Below are 19,844 nucleotides of genomic sequence, written 5' to 3'. Positions count from 1 at the left end.
CTTTATCTATCCTTTCTTCTTTTGGCTTCAACACAAGTGCAAATCCTACTCCCTCACCTTCCTCTAAGGTTTCTATAAACTCCTTTTTACTAACCATAAGAACACTAGGGTCTAATGAATTCCTCTCTCCATCCTCTACCAATGAGTGTATCTTGAAAGTCACATTGTCCTTCTTTAAAGAATAGGAATTCTTTACTCCATCATGTATGGCCTATTTTTCAAATTGCCATGGTTTTCCAAGTAATAGATGATAGGAATCTATAGGTAAGACATCAAACAATACTTTATCTTTATACTTCCCAATGGAAAACACTACCCATGCTTTTTCATTTACCAAGACAAGTCTTTTTTTAAGCCAAGCGACCTTGTATGGGTTATTATGGGGTATCTTTGTCAATTTCAACTTGTTGACTACCTCCTATGACACTATATTTTCCATAGACCCTGAATCTATGACAAATTTACAAATTTTTCCCATAATTTTGCATTTCACTCTAGATAGTGACCTTCTTTGATAAGGTTCATCTTTTACTAGCTCCTTGATTAGTGTCCTCTAGATCATCAAGTTCTCTCCTTATTCAAATACTAGGGGTACCTCTAGATGTTTACCTCTACCACTAGCCTCTTCTTGAACATATTTTACCCTCTTATTACTTCCATGAGAAGTAGAGCCTTTCTTTGGATATCTTTATGCAGAGTGTCCCATTTGGTTATAGTGGTGACAATTCATAGTTGAAAAGTAATAACCTTTGTCTTGACTCCTATTTTGACCTCTCCAACTGCTATTAGAGTTCCTTCCTCTATTAAAATTTTCTCCGTTTGAACTTCCTTCTTGTTTCTTAGTAATCTTGGTCTCTCCTTGAGCCTTATTCTCAACACCTTTAGCACCATATCTACCTCTTTTCCCTCTATTGTCTCTTCCTTTGCCTCTACCTCTTGTAGCGCTTGAATCTTGATTTTTCCTTAACTTTTCTCCAACCTTTACTGCTATTTGGTGGCATTTCTAAACTATATTAGGAGTTAAAAGAGTTCTTAATTTTTAACCATTGTGGACTACCCAACTCATTCTTCTTTTTCTAAAAAATTCACCACAAGCCTAATCTTGACCTAGGTACTAATATTAATCTAATATATGTTCTTCAAGGTGTGCTTGCACAATTACTGATTGGGCTATTCTAGACCTAGTCTCCTCTAGACCCTAAGCTTACTTCTAGGGCATCACAAGTCTTGATAAACCTACTCTAAGACTTCCCTAACTCAACTCTATGAGTGAGTTCCTTTGTGCTCCACCTTGAGGGATAACTAACATTAGGGTGTTTTAAATCTTCACTCTTCCTTGGTTTATTCCAAAGCAAACTTCACCAAACTATCTACACTAGTACTACAAGGGGTGTTTCCATTATTAAACCAATTTCTTGACTCCCAATCAACTCCTTTGAATAGGGAATCTAGAGTTTTCCTTTTGAGTTTAGGATTTTCTTTTATTTTGGCCTAATAGGCCTAATTTGTCAATTAGCCCTAGTTAGTGGGTTTTTACCATTTCTTTCTTAAAACCTCTAAACATCCTTAAAAACAAACTAGATATTCAAATACCCTTTTTAGAGGTGTTAAGGATTTTGGTGTTCTTTAGTCCCTAAGTAATTTGTATAGTGGGTTCCTAAATTATAGGGCTAATTGGTCTAAGATTATGTTGTTTTCTAATTTCTACTAGGAAATATATATATCTTAGTTAGATTAGCATAGTCCCAATCTCACTCTTATGTGTCTATAGGACCTCTAGGCTTCCAAAACCATCCTTCATACAATTCTCTCACTCTTTCCCCTATACAAACACATTGATTTTGCACTAATATGCACCTAGCTGGGCTTGTTGATTTCTACTAGGGCATGAGGTTAAAAATAGGTATACCTTGTTTTAGAGCTCCTCCTTTCACACACATAATCTCCAATGGCTTCCCTAACATATTCCTTTTGGCCTTAATGATTTTTATGATAGGAAACTATGAGGGATCCATAAAACTAAAAACTTCTAACTACTACAATAACAAACTATATATTTATAAAATAATTTCTAAGCCTACTCTAACAAAATCAAATCAACTTGACTATTGAATATTAAATTCTTGAATCTATCTACCCTACAAAAATCCAATATGAACTTAGATGAATCAATCCATAAAGAAATCTTTACTCATAATACAAGATGATTGTCACACCAAAACAACATTTTCCAATTCTATTCACATCAAAAACTTCCACTGCTTCACACACTACCTCAAGAAATGGGATTGTAGAAGAATAAATATTCCCTATCCTTGATTTTAGGATATTATAGTGACTACCCATAATTATTCCTTTAAGAATATCCAATCTTGTTGTTTGTTGTCATGCAATTTTTAAAAATTGCAAAATGTTGTCAAGCAGCACTGTGACAACTTTTACATCTTTTTTCTATCATCATGCTAGTGGTCTCAAATCAACATATAATTATGTAAAAACATCCTAGGACCTATGTTAGGAATATTTTTACCATTTCCCATGCCTCAAAATATTTTAGACCTTCCTTTACCAATTTAGGCCTAATCTAACATTAACAACATTTAAAGCAACCGTCAACTAGCTTGGATTGATCCTAGTCTAATCCACCTAGGAACAGACAAAAAAGACCTTCTAAGGTCAAAAACACATCATTGACTTGTCTAATGTTAGTAGAAGCCAAAATTGAAAAAATTTGAGGAATAAGCCTAAGTGCTCCTACACCAGTAAGTGAGATTGTAACTCGAGTCACAATAAAAGAATTGGAGAAATATTTGAACAAACAATTATTGATCAATTTTTCACATTTGTACCTTTGATGTGATGGATGACATTGTAATATTTATGAAATTTTCCCCACATTCAGTTGCAATTACTTTTGTAAGCATTGTCTTTCTAGTTCTTGGAGGACCAAAGAGTAGAAAACCCTTGCAAGGCTATAGTAAAACATGATGGTTAACTATTTCCATTATAGTTTATATCAAAATAAAATGCAATATTAGAGAGAACCATCATCATTGAAAAATTTTGTTTAGAATGGAATCCAAGTTGTTCTACTATCTAATAAATTGGACTATTGCTCAAAATAAAATAAAATAAAAATTTCCAGAGTCCTCGAGTGCAAAAAAAGATAATTGTTCTCCTCTTATCATATTTAGATTAGTTTAAATATAAAGTAGAAAATAAAATATGCTTCTACCTATAAAGACGATAAGTGTTGATTGAACATATTTGGATTTGATTAGATGGTGTGAGAGAGCTCAAGAAAATAGTTCACTTGTAGTTATTAGAAATTGAGCTCTTTGACTTCTTCAAGTTGTGGTGCCGGGCACCCTGGCCATCTCCATGGAATATAGTCATAATTAGTAGGTTTTTTATGTCATGTTAGATTAGGGATTTATTTATTTCATTTCATGTTACTAGGTGTTCAAATTAAGGTCATGTTGACCAAGTTCTTGTTTTAAGCATTATGGGTCAAGTGAGTCAAAAGTGGGAAAATGCCATGCACGGGAATAAATAGAATAGAATGTAGTATTAAAAGGTCATAATAAGCTTTTAAACCTATTTAGGGTGTCTAGAAAGCATGAAAAGTCATAAAATTAAAAAATGTGAAAAAGTATAAAATTGCCAAAAAGTTGTTATTAGCAATTTTTGTGCAAAAATGACAAGTTTTTGAAGGTGAACAATCATCCACCTTGAACGAACCATTAGGGAGGTGAAAAATCATGTTTGTGTATAAAACATTGTAATCTCATGTTAAGAGATAGAGTAGAGTATGTATGGAGAAGGAAGGTGGAGGAAATATAGTGTATGATTGTGTATAGTAAAATCATTGTTGTGGTGTCCACAACACATGCCCCATTCCTCACTAGGAATGGGGACCCCCTACTTTTTTTGACTCCCAAACTCACAGTTTGAGAGTCAGAAGAAGACATTTTTTGAGATTTAGTGTTTTTGAGTCAAAAATTTGAAAATCAAAAAAGCATTAGAAAATTTGAAAATCACAAAAAAAATTTGAAATTAAAAAAAAAAAAATTAGAAAATTCAAAAAACTTAAAAACAGAAAATTTGAAAAATTATAAAAAATCAAAAATTAGAAAAAACGAAAAAACATTAAAAAATTATAAAAATTGAAATGCAAATTTCATAAAAAAAAAAATTAAAAAAAAATAAAAATAAAATTAATAATAAATTTTGTGGTTACTCCTCATTTGCGCAAGCGAGGCATGCATCGCCAATCGGCGTGCATGCTGAGGCACGGTGCACATCTTGCTCGGTGCACATGGGGGAGGTGTTATAAAACCCTTCTTCCCTTTCCCCCCCATTATTTTCCAAGTCTTCTTCAAGAGGACGAGCGTGGTGAGCACCCCTCCCCCCTCCTGCCATTTTTACCATGGTTCGTGACTTGGCACTATGTGCCGTGTGCCTTGGTGATGCAGGCTGTGCACTGCGCCCCTTGGCATTGTGCACCCTTGCGTCACAAGCCTTGGTGATGTGGGTTGGGCACTGTGCACCTTGGTGCACACATTTGGTGCCATGTGCCTCAGTGTGTATGCCTTTAGCACCACATGCCCATCTTTCTATTTGCATTTTTCAAAAGGTTTTAAAAAACAAAAAAGTTATAAAATGCTTAAAAAAATAAATAAAAAAATATTTAAAAAAATTAAAAAATTTTCAAAATAAATTCCCAAAGGGGAGACTTTCTTTTTACTCATATTTTTAAAAAAACTTTTACTCTACCTTAGGACTAATAATGCTTTTCTCGCAATGTGCAGGTAACGTAATCAAATGGCGTCCATGTTTGGGGTAGCACCCAAATGCACAGTTTTCAAATTCTAGGGCATACCTTCAAAGTCAAGGCTCCACAATGATTACATTGAGATTAGAGATACTAACCTCAGACACACAAATTTAGGCAAATTCTTGAGAATTTGCAATAAGCCAACAGATAGGTCAACTTTGGTGTCTGCGTTGATCTGTTTAAGATTGATGAATGCAACATCACATCTTGTGTTGGTACAATTAGCTGAATTAATCATGGCTCTGTCACAACACTTCATCTCTGATGAGAGGGTGGTCAAGCATAACAGGGGAATTGGTATTGGATTTGCGACCTGATAACATTGAGAAGGTTTTCCACCTACCAAGAGCAGACTAGTTCATCCAACTTTCCTATGAAGTGACTGAGAGATGGTACAGGGAGCATTAGCAAGAGGCCATTGACATTATACAATCCTTGTACCTAATTGAGAAGCCTCCTCCAGGAAGGATAATCAAAAAAGTACATATGACTCAGGGATACATGAAGCAAGACATTGGATACTCCATTATTCTCTTGAGTAGAGTAATAGGATTACCCATGGTAGGTCACCTCAACATATTCATGGTCAACTTCATTAAGACCATCAGATAGGAAAAGATACTAATGGACTGGGCCACCACACTAAGTGAAAACTTGTGTGAGCAACTGAGGATGGTGAAGGACAAAAAGAAGTTTTATATGACTTCTTATATGGTGTACCTACTTGCAGCAAGGGCAACAAACTATCCCAACTTGTACAAGAAAGGCAGTATGCAAGACCCCAATGCTTGGCCACACATAGTCTACCCTTGGTGAAGAAGAAGCTCTTAGTGTAGAGCAAGGAGTATAGAATTGTGAATGATGCATTTATCTTTGTGATCATTTGATTCATTGAGGGAGACTATAGAAAGAGGTTATTTGATGAAGCCAAAGAACAGATCACGGCTCTCAAAGCCTACTTCATCCAGTTCAAGACATTTATGTATTTGAGGGTAGCTGGTGTATCCATCAATCCTAAGAAGCTTTTGAGATACTCAAGTGACAAGTTGGTACTATTGGAGATCTCTAGGAAAATTGAGTCTGCCTATGAGAAGATAAAGAGGCAACAGAGACCCTACTGGGAATGACCATTGGTCATTGGGCTGTATCAGGTGAAGTAGAAATACGATATTCTGACCTTTAAGTGGGAATGGGAGAACTATCCTCTTGAAGAATATAACTTTCCTCAGCCATACTTTGATAATGTTGGGAAAGTGGAAAGCCTGGTAGGAAAGGACTTCCATCATGAGGATACCATTGAAGATCATTGGATAAATTCCACAAACAACTATGATGTCTGCATCAAGGACTATTATGGGATGAATTTGTATTTAGCAAAAAAGGCTCTCCATTTGAATATCCCTAATGAGATAAGGCTACGCAACTCTAAAGAATTACTGGATCCCCTATTCATTATAGATAAAGTCAGTGAAAGACCAATTCTAAATGTAGAGGTTAACAGAGAGGAACGATATGATATCAATAATTGAGTGAGACATGTCATTCAAATGACAAAGAATTGGATTAAGAAACCTTTTCCACTTGATCCAATTCTGGATACAGTAATCTTCCATGCACATGCTCACCTAGAAAGGGGTAAAGGAAGGAAAGTCACAATTCCTAATTTTGCGCTCTAGTCTCCTATTAGGATAGAGACAGTCTATTAGCTTGATCACCTAGTTGGATACTATCACCCTCTAGAGAGAAAGGGAAAGAGGAAGAGAACCTCTCCATAGAGGATTTAGATAGAATAGGTTGCAGAACATGTGTCTCCTCAGCAACAAGAACAAAGCTCACAAGAATCCAAAGGTATTGGAGCTACTCAAATCTAGGATGAACCTCAGTTGCCTCCTGTTGTGCCAAGCCAACTAGAAGAGGGAGAAATTCTAGAAGCCTCCATTCCTCTTATACAAGAAGAGCCCCTTCTCCTTCCATCCCCAAGAAACATAAGAGGATCAAGATTAAGATGAAGAAAAGGAAAAGGATTAGTAGAATATTAGTACCTAATCCATCTATTCCTGAAACTATTCCAGAGGAAGAAGAAGATGAGGAAGAAATAAAATCACAAGAGGAGAAGGAACAAGTGCCCCTATAGGGAAGAACTCAGTTAGTAAAAGCTGCAGAGTTGGAAAGAAGAAAGAGTTCTATGGGTACCCCACCATCCACCCAAGTAGAAGCATTAGAACTCTCTTCTTTAGAAGATGAAGTGCAAACTGGGTGAATGAGCAAAGGGAAGGAGGTGAGGATGTTTTCTCCATGATGGATTTTTATTTCATGCCCATGGGTATAGAGTTGGTTGGAGATAAGATTAGTGACATCCCTACAGGTGAACTTCAACAGGAAGACTAGATGCAGATATCACCAGATACATAGGGTCTTGATCTTACTCCTCCATCTCCACCACAGATTATGGTGGTAGATAAGGGTTCAATAACTCCCCCACCTCCAAGTTTAGAAGAGGAACAAGTTCAAAAGGAACCATCACCATAGGAGTAACTAGAGCCGAGGGCTACTGATGAAGCATCAAAGGAGGGAAAAATGGTAGAATATGCACAACAACCTTCCCAAGATGTTGAGGAGCAAGCTACAGGATCTATAGAGACTAAAATTATAGAAGGAGAGTCCTCACAATAGGAGATGACTCCAAGCAAGAGTGATAAAGGGAAGGGGGTAGTTGAACATACCCCTTCATCATCAAGGGCCAAGGTCATAGAGAAACACATCCCAAGATGGTTCCAAAAGGAGATAATGAGGAGTGCTAAGCCTCAGTTCCATGCTTCAGAGGATGACATTTGTGATATTGTAGAGATCTTGAACAAACCCAAGTCTCCATTACATGATGCAAAACCATTCACATTTGTCACTACCATATCCAACTAGGATTTATTTGCACAAATCGCTCTCCCTCCTGAAGGTATAGATATAGAAGCTACTAGTCTTGAGGATTATGAAGTAAAGGATGTTATGTTAGGAAGGCCTACATAGAATTCAGCCTGACAAATGATGACTATGGGAGTCAAAGAGGTTCTCAGGCACATGGAACAAGATGAGATTGAACTCTAAACACTTTGAAGACAAGTTGAGATCCTAAAGGGATATCTAGCCAAAGATGTTGGTCCTCTTGATCCTGAGCACCTTGAGCAGACTCTGAATACCATTCTTAGAGAATGGGAAGGTGTATAGCTCAATCCATTTAAAAAAAATTGTTAGGAATGGCAAGAAAGCCTTGAGGATAGAGGTGTTACCACAATCATAGGGAATTTGAAGTTGCTACATGCTACACAGGAGAACATGAATAAGGTCGTGGCAATTTTGAGACAAGACTTTAGTATCATGGGTGAGGTACGAGCATGGAGCAAGGACTTGCAAACTCTACAAGCCATAAAAGGGAAAAGGTACTGCACTTTGATTGATGTATATACTAGAGAAGAGATAGATATGATTGATGATTGGATAGAGAAGATAGTAGATGGAAATAAAGTAATGGAAACATTACACGAGGAGATCCATCAGGTCAAGGACCAAGCCCGAGAGTGAATTTTGGAAGTAGAAAAGTTGTACAATGATGCATGCTTGGACATTTTTGAAGATAAAGAACTAGAGAAGTCATTGCCAGTTGAGGTAGTAGTAGAGAATTTCAAGAAGACATTAGAGGAAGCATCCAATGATGAAGATATCAGGAAAGCCTTCAGGACAGAGGAAGCACTGTTAGAGTTGGACACCAAACTTAGAGATTTTGCAGAGACTTGAATTGAGGTGGACAACTACAGATAGAAGGTAAAGGATAAATATGAGGCTTTAGATCTTCCAGATGTGGCTAAAATTATTGAGATGATAGAGAAATTTATGGACAAACATCCAAACATAAGTTTGGGATGAAGAAGAACAAAACCTAGATTCCAAAATTTCAATTTTGACACTTAGTAAAATTTTGAATTTTTTGACCCAGTCAAGGTGTGCAGCTCTGTAGCTCCACATTTTCATGCAGCTCCATAGGTCCATAGCTCTGTATTTTCATGCAACTCCACAAGTTTGCAGCTTCACAAGTGCATAGGTCTGCATCTCCGCAATTCAAAGGTGCATTGACAGTTAAATGCCAGTTCTAAAAATAGCACTTTCCATGCATCGGGAGTGCATTCTGATGGCAATTTAACTTCAACACACACCTAGTGAAGGACCAACTTCTATTTTTGGCACCTCCATGAACTTCCACTTTTACTAATGGCTTCCTTCTACTTTCTCGCTCATGCTTTCTTTGTTTTTGACATGTAAAGGGCTCATGCATCCAATTAATGAATAAAATATGGATGGAGTCCCTCTAAGCACCAGATTAATTGTTAGTTTATATATATATAGTTTGTTTTAATGTTTTAAAAGCATTTTATTGCATGAAGATATCTCTCACTCTCAACACAAATTGAGGAGACAATTTCTTATAAATACCCCATTGTAAAATGTAAAAAGGGCTGCCGTTATTATGCAATAAAATTATGCTTTTGGTGCTTGCATTTGGAGTGTAGTTATTATTTCTTGAATGTGTCACTGTTTTGTGAATTTTGTTCATGTAATTATGATTGAGCCAAAGGTTTATTGCATTGTTTCTAGTTATGCGATCTTTTAGTTCTAGTGTTTGCTATAGATTTAAGAATTTCGTTGATGTAATGAGCTTGAGAAGAGATCTCCAAATTGTGCCTGCATAGCCTTTTGTCTCACATGAGTGCACTTTTTGTGGCCTTGTGATTTGATGAAAGGTGAAATGTCATATGATTGTTAAAGTTTCTCGCCGACAATTGCATCAGTGGATTCTAGGAAGCATTGCTCATGTTTTCATTGGTTTCCTACCAATTTTTTTGAAAGTTTAACTCACAACATGTTGTTTTTTGTAGCTTATGTCTATTTAGGATTTCAATTTCAAATCATTTCAATTTCATGTTATTTGCGTTCAGTTTCCTTATTTTCTTTGCTAACCCCTTGTTAGAATAGGAACTCATTTTAGTTGGACTATTAGAATTGCATTCATTGAAAAAACTAGAAAATACAAAAAATATTGTTCTTTTGTGTGTTATTTTGAGACAAAAAATAGATTTACTTCATTCTGATATCATAATCATAATGAGCAAAGGCCTCCTCATAAACAATCACATTTATCTTCAACTGAGCAGATTTTGGTACATCACAAGGCAAATAATGAACCTTGGAGTTGATCCCAAAAGATTAGATTTTCAAGAGAGGAATTGCACAATGGATTCTTGCTGTTGACCTCGTGCATAATGATCACCTAACAATCATGTTCTATGTTTTGCAAAAATCTGCATATACATTTGTATTTGAATGATGTCCTTACACCTTCTCTTTGAATTTGTGGCTATGATAGTATTTTTAGTATCCTTATAGATGTTAATGAAGGTAAGTATCATTATTATTGATGCATGTTTGCCTAATTGCATAGGTTATGAGAATAGTATGTTGTATTCATAGTTTGGACACTAATTTACTTGCACTCATAGGTTGTCTAACCACAATAACTACATAGAATTATTGTATAGATGATGGGTAAGAGTTAAAGACTCTTTTGGTTGTGCTAGATAGCCAACTTGGGAGTGGAAACCATACCATTACTCTCTTGTAAAGAGCTGGCTGAGAATCAACAAGTACATGCTATTGCATAGTGAATCATCAAGTAAAACCGTGGCATAAGTTGTTATATGATCTGCATGTATGTTTGGAAAGTTTTCTTCAGTCTTAAGAGGTTGAAGATCTATTTTGGAGGTAAAGGAAAGATGGGATATTAGAACTTAGGAATTATCCATTACAATCAGCAAAAAAACCCTCATAATGGCAAGGGTTTGGTTGATCTTCCGTACACTCACTCACTTGGAGCCCAAAAATTACTAGTATGAAGAGTTTTGATAAGGTAATGATGTCTTAGAGTTAATTTGTTGTTGTACTTTGGAGAGTTAACACGTTTGGAGTTAATAGGGGTGTCTTAGGCCTATTTTCTAGACTCAAGCTAATGGGTTATATACCTTATGGAATAGTTGGGAATCTACAAATTTGGATTTTGGTCAAGCTCAATAATGGGTGTTTGGATCACTCTTTAGTTTTGATAAATGTTTTGAAGGATTGTAAGTTTATATGTTTGAAGCCCACCAAGGAATATAACCTTGTGAATGTTTTGAACTTACTTAGTTGGAAATGAGTTAATTCTTTTGGAAGCTTGTGGGTATGGTGTTGATAAAGGTCTTGGAGGGTGTAAGGTGATGGAGGTGTTGGGTATTGTAAGAGTTAGTTGTTTGGGTATTGTGAAGGGTTAGGTAGAGACAATTGGAATAGGTGAGAGTGACATAAGAAATAGGCCATTCACCTTGTCTCTAACCTTGGAGAATATGAAGAAATAGCATATGATATGCCTGGTTGGCTTGGAAGAAGCCTAGTTAAAGAATTAGTAAGTGAAGATCATAGTTACCACCTCCATCCTTGCATCAAGTTGAGAATCAAGAAGTTTTAGCATTCTGCCAGATTTCATTATCTAAGACCATGATACTCACAATTTATATAGATCAATGACTTTGAGTTAGAACTACACATTGAACTATGAGAGCAATGGTATAATATTTAGAAGGAGGCAATAGTATAATATTTAGAATGAGGTTTAAAGAAAAAATAATCTATATGAATATTATTATGATCATGAGAGATGAGTTTTTACATGTCACAATTTATTAAATACAGGTCAAAAAGTTTTTCAGAATCACAATGTAGAAAACATGAATCAATATGTTTGATATGTTCTACCTATTAGATTGGAGAAGAATTATTTATTATCAGATGTTTATCTTAAAACCTAAGTTCCAATTCACCTCTGTGAACATCACCTAGGTGTAATAAGTGAAACGTGCCATTCATTCTCATAACATATGAGTTTATGAAACATAAATCAATGTGTTTTAATAAAAAGCTATAAGTTAAATTTTGATAGAAATAGTAGAATCTTTAGAATGAAGTTTTGAATTTTTTCCCCTTTGCCTTAGCATCACAGTTATTGAAATCATAGCTTGACAAATATTATTTCTGAATTAGTACTCAAAAAACATAGCTGGTTAATGAGATTAAATCTTTTTAATAATATTATAATCAATGATAGAAAAATGGTAATCTTGATAATAATATGGTAATCTTTGAAAATGTTTTAGCCTCTACGGTGGAGATTGTAGAGGTGGTATGTACTTACTTTATAATAGAGTTTCCCATATTTGGCAAGTTTAGCATATTAGCTATATTTTGATTTCTTATTAGATATCTTTACTAGATATTTTAGGGGCAATGTTATTGTAAAATAATTGATTTTTTTTCAAGTTCCATTTAACTAGTAAAAAAAGTTATTACATTTTATCTTTTCTGTCTATATTGCACTTTGATGATGTAGGTTGAGGTCAATAGTAGTAATGCAACCCCTATTTACAAGTTCTTGAAATCAATCAAAGGTGAATTTTTTGGTGATAACATAAAATGGAACCTCACTAAGTTTTTGGTTGACAATGATGGAAATGTAGTTGATAGATATGCACCCACAACATCTCTGTTGAAGATTGAGGTACTTGAAAATCATATTTTGTTGCTTTTTCAATTTGTTCTATGAAAATTGTAATTACAATATTTTCAAACTGGTTATATTTGTTTGATGATACATCTTATAGGAATAATGGCTAATATATGTAACCTTATGTTTGCAGGAAGTTGGTCAAGGTGGGGGTGTAGTAACTCTGGACTTATTTTGTTGATCACTTCTTCATCATCTTGTAGTCACTGTATTGCAGGTTCTTGATTCTTTTCCTTCTTGTAAAAATGAAATATTTTATTTAAGATTCCTTATAAGTTTAAGATAGAGCAACATATTATAGAATTCAACTTCCCCCTATTTCACTTGCCTTCGAAAACTAGTCTTCAAGTTCATGTATCATTTTTGGTTGGGTAGTATGTAGTAGTGAGTAGATATTTGATGTGTATATGAAGAAGAGTAAAATAATAGTAAATAAGTTATATTTTCATACAATTTATGTCTTTGTGTTAACAAATCAAATAGTGGATGACACAACTAGATTAGGGAAAAGGTGTTATATGATGGATTTTGAATTGGATATGGAAGTTATAGCCATAGGAGGACTTGTGAATTTTTTTTAGGTTTGCAAATCCATGAACCCACAAACTACTATTATTTGAGTATCTTCAAGTTCAAACATCTAAAATTGGAATAGTTAATCTATCAAAAAACTAAAACTAAATCTTTATTTTCTCCTTGAAGTGAGAAAAACCATTAGATTGATAAAAAGTAAGGTGTCTTTTGATATCAATTTTGACAAGGAAAATTTAGAAAATAAAGAAATCACAGAAGTTTGAACAAAATTTATTACAAAATGTGGTCTATGACATTGTGCTAAAATGGTAGAAGAATGTTTCCATCATAAGATTTAAAGAAAAAGAGAGATATCTAGCAAACAAGTAGGAATCAAGCATCTTGCTAAACTAATGAGAACTATTATGTGTAGTTATTTAAGGATTTAAGAGATGTTGAAGATAAGACTCACAATCATTATCAACTATTACCTAATTAGAAAATGTAATTTTCTCTAGTCATACAACAATAGCTAGAATTTCTTTGGCCAAATCAAAGGCAAAGTGGAAAGTAGGCAATGGGGAAAGCATCTTATTCTAGCTAGACAATTGGTTAAGCCAGGGGCCCCTCATAGGTCACCCTAACTATGAGAGATGGGATGATTTATGTGTAAGAAGATTTGGCCTAAAATTTAGTGACTACAGAGCTAATCAAGGATGGAAAGACCTATCCCTAGTTTCCTAGGATCTTAAACCACTTATGACTATCCTAAATGCCATGATCCTAAATAATAAGAGGGCTGAAATTATATGGGGAGACAATTCCAATGGGTTATATTTAGTTGCTTCGGGCTATTTCTCACTATGGAATAGGATGGAGAAACCTATTTGGGCAAAGGCTTGGATGACTGGCCTCACTCAAAAAATCAACATATTTTTTTAGCTGCTTCTTCAAGAAAAAATTCTTACCTTGGAAAACCTGATTAAGAGGGGTCAGATTATCCCAAATAGGTGTAGCCTTTGCAAGAATGATTTGGAGTCAATTAACCACCTTTTTATTCATTGGCCCTACTCCTCAAAGGTATGGGATCTTATAACTAGGGGCTATGGAGTTAGTTGGTGTAAATTGACCAACATCCAAGATTTCATCAGACAATGGACTAGTATGTAAAAAGGAATGAAGACACAGATGATATGTTTGTGGTCTCTTCTACATTTCTGCTGGGGAATATGGAAAGAGAGGAATAATCATATTTTCAAAGATAGGGAAGCCCCTACTTTTGTTATCACAGATAAAATTGTTACCACCATGAAGGAGAACTTCACCATTAGAAAGGGGGAAGACATTGAAGAAGGAGGAAAAAGCTTAGTAAAGAAAAAGGACAAGGAGAGGAAAATACATGAAGCAAAGTGGCTTTTCTCCCTGAAGAATGGCATAAAGCCAATTTCGATGATGCAGCCAAAGGGAATCTTAACCCCTTTGGCTATGGTGGAATTATTAGAAATGGTCATGGAAAGGGTGTGGCAGATTTTTCTTATCCCTTAGGGATTTAGAAAAATCACTTTGTAGAGGCCAGTGTAGCTTGTCATATTGTTAAGTTGTTACTGGCTACCGAAATTGAGAACCTTTGGTTGGAGGGAGACTCTTTAAATATAATAAATTGTTTAAAAGGTTTCTCTAAGCCCTCCTGGACCATTGCAAACATGGTGGAGGAGATTTAATCAGACTTGGGAAAATTCAAAAGGGTCCACATCAGCCATGCGTATAGAGAGGCCAACTTAGTTGTAGATTGGTTTGTGAATGAGGCAGTAGCCAAAACATGGTGATGATGTGGCACAATGGAGACATATTTTTGGTGGCCATGAAAGATATTATAACACTAGAACATATCCAAGAAAGTATGAAGGCAATCTTACATTAATTATGGAAATATATGTTAATGAAAATCATGGGAAGGTAATAACTCTCCATCATTTTGTGTACTTGTGGTACATTTTATGGGCTGCTTTGCCCATCCCCATTAAAATTGCCAAAGGCAAGGAAGATTTAGGGATATGAAAATTGTAAGAAGTTGAATTCTGTGAGAACTAGTGTAGGATTTACGAACAAGAGATCAAGATTGTGTGGGAGAGGAGCAGGAAGGTGCTGACTGGGGAAGAAGAAAAATGGAGAAAAAGAATGAATGTCTAGAACAAGTTGGAGAAGGGTGCAATAGCGAGGTACATTGAGAAACTCCATGGATTTGATAAGGAGATCACCAAGCTCATGGTGAATACTTGAAAGGATGGGCGTGTAAAAATTGATGGGGTTTCTCACCAAATCAATGTGGAAATGATAGCTCAGATCATGGAGATACCCATGGAGGGGATAAATTTTTACAAGGATAATAAAATGTCTACTAATGCAGTCAAAGATTTTGTGAAGAATGAGGAAGAAAGGAAGCAGTTAGTGAAGGTCAAGACATACTATGAAATGGAGTTAATAAAAAAGTTGTGGATGTATGTTTTAAGGGTTGTTATTGAATTTATATCTTTGGACACTAGATTCAATAGGGTCAGAAGACACCACTTTGTTCTATTAAACCATTTTAGGCATGGCATAAAATTTTCCTTTCCTTTTTATCTATTCACTTCGATGAGTAAGGGCATTAAGGGCTGTATACACTAAAAAATGTCCCGAATGACTATATTAATTTAATTAAAAGTCACATTCCTCTACTTATTTAATTAAATTATTTTAATTATATAAGTTCATTTTTGTCTAAGTATTTAAATTTAATTTAAATACTTCCTAGCTCTAATGTGTTAATTTTAATTAACACATGATTCTCCACATTTTCTTTTTTAAATAAATTTTATTTATTTAAAATCCTCCATTTTCCATTAATTCTTCTAGAACTTGATTAAATTAAATTTTATTTAATTTAATCTTTATTCAAACCGCCTAGAGGTATGTGCATTCATATGAGTTGTCATCACATCTTTTAAGCACATGGTGTCTACAACTTGAGAACTTTCTACACACATGTTCCACCTCATCATTTTATCCTCCCAACTAAGGATATGAGATAAGGAGATAAGGTGCTTAATCCTTATCCTTATCCTTATCCTTATCTTCTAGACACCCTCTAGATGTTTCCTGAGAGTCTTTAAATAGAAGCCTTGTCTCAAGCATTGCATATAGAGGATTATTGGATTGCATTGATACGCCGTCGCTTTGAGTCTAGAATCACCACATTGAGAGCTTGCATTATAGGTACATTTTCATATGGAGTTCATAGGCTGCATCTTAGTGATTTGATAGTTGGTAAGATTTACATCTTGTATTGCATCTTAGTTTTTGTTGTGCATGCATATTTATTTTACATTTTTTAGTTTAGCTTTCATTCTAGTTGTAGCTTGCATCTTGCATATTTAGTTTACATTCTAGTTCTAGATTTCATTCTAGTTAATACCTTGCATTCATTGATAATTTTCATCATTTCATGTTCATTGCATCATAGAGTACCTTTGAGTGTGACTTCCTTCGTAGTCATATCTTGAATGTATTTGTCTTTTCATATAGTCTAGGATCATATTGCACATTCACTTTGCACTCACACTCACATTTGCACTTCCACACAAGGGATTTACTTATTGTTGTGTTTGTGGGAGCATACCAAACATACCCTCCATCACAGATACACCAACAATGGCTACACATAGCTGCCCTTGTTGAGTATTAGAGGTGGTTGGAATTTTGGTTTGTTGGTTGCTTTTGTGAATTTCTTTTAGATTAGCTTGATTCCTTAGGCTTCTAGCAATTTGCACATTTTTCTAGCACACATTTTGGCACGCCCGGTGGGACCCACATCCCTGATCTCGCTTCAAAAGTCTGCTAATACAATTTTTTATAGATTGAATTAGCATTTTTTCATCTCTGATAGTTGCAGTGTCGTCTGCGTTGCGCGTCTACGCATATCAGTGTCTCTGCAAATAAGCATCTCCGAGAACAAGCGTCTGCGCCGCCACCAAAAAAAAATTAGGTTCTTTTCTTTTTTGTGTCTGCGCATTACTTATTCTGTCGTCTGCATTAGGGTTTTATTGTTTCCACTTATTTCTTTGTCATTTCTGCTATGTGTTGTCATCTGCGATCTAAATTTCGTGTCTTCGCTTTTCATTTTAGCATCTTCGCTTTTCATTTTAGCGTCTCCGCTTTTCATTTTAGCGTCTGCGATTTGCATTTTAGTGTTTGTGCTCTACATTTTGGTGCCTATGCTCTGCTTTTTGGTATCTGCGCTTTGTGCTTTTGTCGTCTGCGCTTTGTGCTTTATCATCTTCGTGTTTTAGCGTCTTCGATTATTAGTGTCTGCGACTGTTGTTTTTTAAACTAACGTATAACGGTTTTCTTGAGCATTTTTTTGAGTTTGCAGGTCGAGGATTTGTGTTAGAAGACGAACTAAAGTGCAAAAGATTGGGTCACATTTGAAATTGGAGCATTTTAAACGGGTACATTTAGTATAGAGCACATTTGGATTTGGGCTTTAAAATGAACACACATCAAAAGCCCTAAGGAAAATTAATTTTATTTTAGCATTGTCATTTCGGCATTTTCATTTTCAACATTTTCTTTTAGTCTTTTATTTGATGCTATCTAAAGTAGGAAAGAACCTTGTATGCTCTAAACACGCGTGTCTTCAATTAGAATAGAAAACCTAAATTTTTTTTTGTGGATAACGAACAAGTGTCTTTTAAACCCCAAGTCCACTTACGTATTCTCTCCCCTCACGCCTTTGGGCAACCTTGGGTGTACAAGAAATAAGTGGATTTGTTTTTCATTTTTAGGAGGCCTGCTTGGGGATTTCATCACCCCTTGGGACGACCTCAACTCCAACGTTCTGGCGAAGTATAAAAATTGGGAGGTGAATCGAAAGACACCTCTCTTGGAAGTGTAAATATTGTCACTCTTGGCTAAGCCCCAAAGAACTTTATACCTTTGGGAAGTGAAGGAGGAGATTGGGTTACTGTTTCCCCCCGGCTGTGTGGCGATATTTCCTTTCATCTACAGAATTGGGCCTCACGTACCTAGTGTATATCGAGGATGCCCTTTACCTAAGCCTTGTATAGCCTAGTATCACCCTTATTAGGATTGTTGTTGTGTTTGGTGTGTTTGTTCAATTAATCAAAAAAATAAAAATGAGTGAAATTGTGAGGGAAACTTTGTAGTAAGATAAGTTAGGAGAGGTCTCTTTGACTCACAGTCATCTTTTGGGAAGTTCTTTGCACTAGAGTCATGTTTTGAGTTGTGGTTGAGTTTATTTTTGATGTCAAAAAGTTTGCGTCTTGTTTTCTTCTTGCCATGACCAAAAAAGTCAACCAAACCAAGTATAAGAAAGTGAAACTATCCAAACCCCCTGTCTACAAAGAAAGGAAGAGACTAAACCACGGTAACAAACAATTTAGCTACGCGATCAAGGAAATTCAAGAAGAGGAAGCTAGGCAAGACCGCTACGATAGGATCACCTATAATGGAAAACTTCGAAACTGGTCTGCTTTCCCAGTTGTAAACCCAAGGTTCTTATTTCATGTAAATGAAAATTGAATCAATCGTACAAGTGGCCATTATACATTCATTTCCATTTCTCCCATCTTCAAACTTCCTTCTAAGAGAGCTAAAAACCTAAAAACATCTTTTTCTCGTGACATTAGACCTTACATCCATAAGCAAACACCTTATCCTAATCACATTCTCTTATTTGGGACCACAAGTCAATCTCCAAATAGAAAGCAATCTATTTAGTGTCCTATCTTGCCTATAAGATCATATTTGACTATCTTTGGTGAGAGAAAGATACTCAAGTCTTACTTATTTGGGATCACAAGTCAATCTCCAAATAGTAAGCAGTTCACTCAATACCTTACCTTGCTTATTTGGGACCACAAGTCAGTCTCCAAATAGTAAGTGATCCATTTGGTGTCTTATCTTGCCTACAAGATCATATTTGACTATCTTTGGTAAGAAAAGGATACTATTATCTTCAATATCATTTTGTTTGCTAAAATAAGGTCTCTTGTTCGAATTTGGGTAGTTGACCCACTGATCATCTAAGGTTAAGAGCTCTCATTTTCATTTTCTATTTCTCTCATAAGCCTTCATTCATCATTTGGCCATTCTTGTATGGTAAACACATGATCAGGAAGGTTTACATTCAACCCCAAAACACATTTGTGGGAATCAACAAAGCACTCAGTAATGGAGAATCTTCCTCCCTCAGTTGCAACTTCATTAGGGGATGTGTTTCCCTCTAATCCGAACCTTGGTATGCCTAATGTCCAAGAGCCACAACAACCTTTTCATAATAGAAATCTAGGTGATAATGATGAAGAAGTAGACCAAGATGAAGATCCTATTGGTTTTGGTGATATTTCTAGTGAGGTTAAGACCTTCCTTGTAGACCCTTACAATGTAGAGATGATGGAGAAATCCATTAAGGCAAACAAGATCGACATATTCTTAAATCTGATTAAGGATGGTGTTAACGTTCCTACAAGTTTTGATGAGAACATCCTATTTACTCAAGTCAAGAAAGGTGGTGCTCCCTTAGCACCTAGTTCAAGTGCAATACCAACATCAAGTAAAGGAAAAGGACCTACGGTGACAACTAGTGCAATGCCCACATCTAGCACTTTATCACAACTGAAGCTTCAAACCAACCCTGATATCTTTCAACAATTCATCAATGCTCTATCAAATTTTGCCACATATGCTAATGCTCCACAAAACATCTCAACAGCTTCAAATGTAGGAGGCCTTGGTATTAGTCAAGCGCCAACTCAACCAATCATCATTTCTACACAGCCTACACCTTCACCTCAG

Source organism: Cupressus sempervirens, chromosome 6 (genome assembly GCF_028749045.1).
Source record: "Cupressus sempervirens isolate cs-2001-9-10 chromosome 6, ASM2874904v1, whole genome shotgun sequence".
NCBI lineage: Eukaryota > Viridiplantae > Streptophyta > Pinopsida > Cupressales > Cupressaceae > Cupressus > Cupressus sempervirens.
Note: the sequence above shows the minus strand (reverse complement) of the source record.